This window comes from Anneissia japonica, unplaced genomic scaffold (assembly GCF_011630105.1).
Source record: "Anneissia japonica isolate Jap-2015-1 unplaced genomic scaffold, ASM1163010v1 scaffold70586_len522_cov133, whole genome shotgun sequence".
Lineage (NCBI taxonomy): Eukaryota > Metazoa > Echinodermata > Crinoidea > Comatulida > Comatulidae > Anneissia > Anneissia japonica.
In genome coordinates this window covers 1-522 of record NW_022695702.1, presented here as the reverse complement: position 1 = coordinate 522, position 522 = coordinate 1, and the positions used below count along the sequence as shown (strand labels likewise).

Genomic DNA, 522 nt, shown 5'->3' with positions numbered 1-522 from the left:
CACCTCAGCCCCAACTATGTGGGCCCGAGGTCGTGTGGAGTCTCACGCACCCCTACTTTAGAATTGGGGGGAAAATGTAAAAAGTCTACAGCACCCGGTATTCACAGGCGGTCACCCATCCAAGTACTAACCGGGCCCGACGTTGCTTTAATTCGGTGATCGGACGAGAACCAGTGTTTTCAACGTAGTATGGCCGTAGTCATGTGAGTGGTGTTTCCACTCATAGTTAATCTCGGCATATAGCATAATTATCCAATCATGAAGTTCTATGATTGATGACGTTTCATATCAACGCGCGCTTGTCTGGCGGGGGTTTCATATTAACGCGCGCTTGTCTGGTAAGGATTTCTTCTGACTCCCCTGACAACTCTGCTGCGCGAGTACATTTTTTACAAACACCGGTGTTGAACAATAAACCAACCATTTTACTACGGCACTAACTAGGATGCTTTAGACTGAAGAAGACTGCCGTTTTGTTCAAACGAACCTCGAACCTAACACCAGCGAATTAATTGCGTATTG

The 522-nt window shown here is 46.7% G+C and overlaps 1 non-coding gene across 1 annotated transcript; it reads right to left on the bottom strand.

The window, feature by feature from the left end:
• Positions 1-82: 82 nt before the first annotated feature.
• Positions 83-201, bottom strand: LOC117101529. Its single transcript, XR_004444289.1, has one exon. It is a non-coding gene; the product is annotated as a 5S ribosomal RNA (ribosomal RNA).
• Between the last annotated feature and the right edge of the window lie 321 nt (positions 202-522).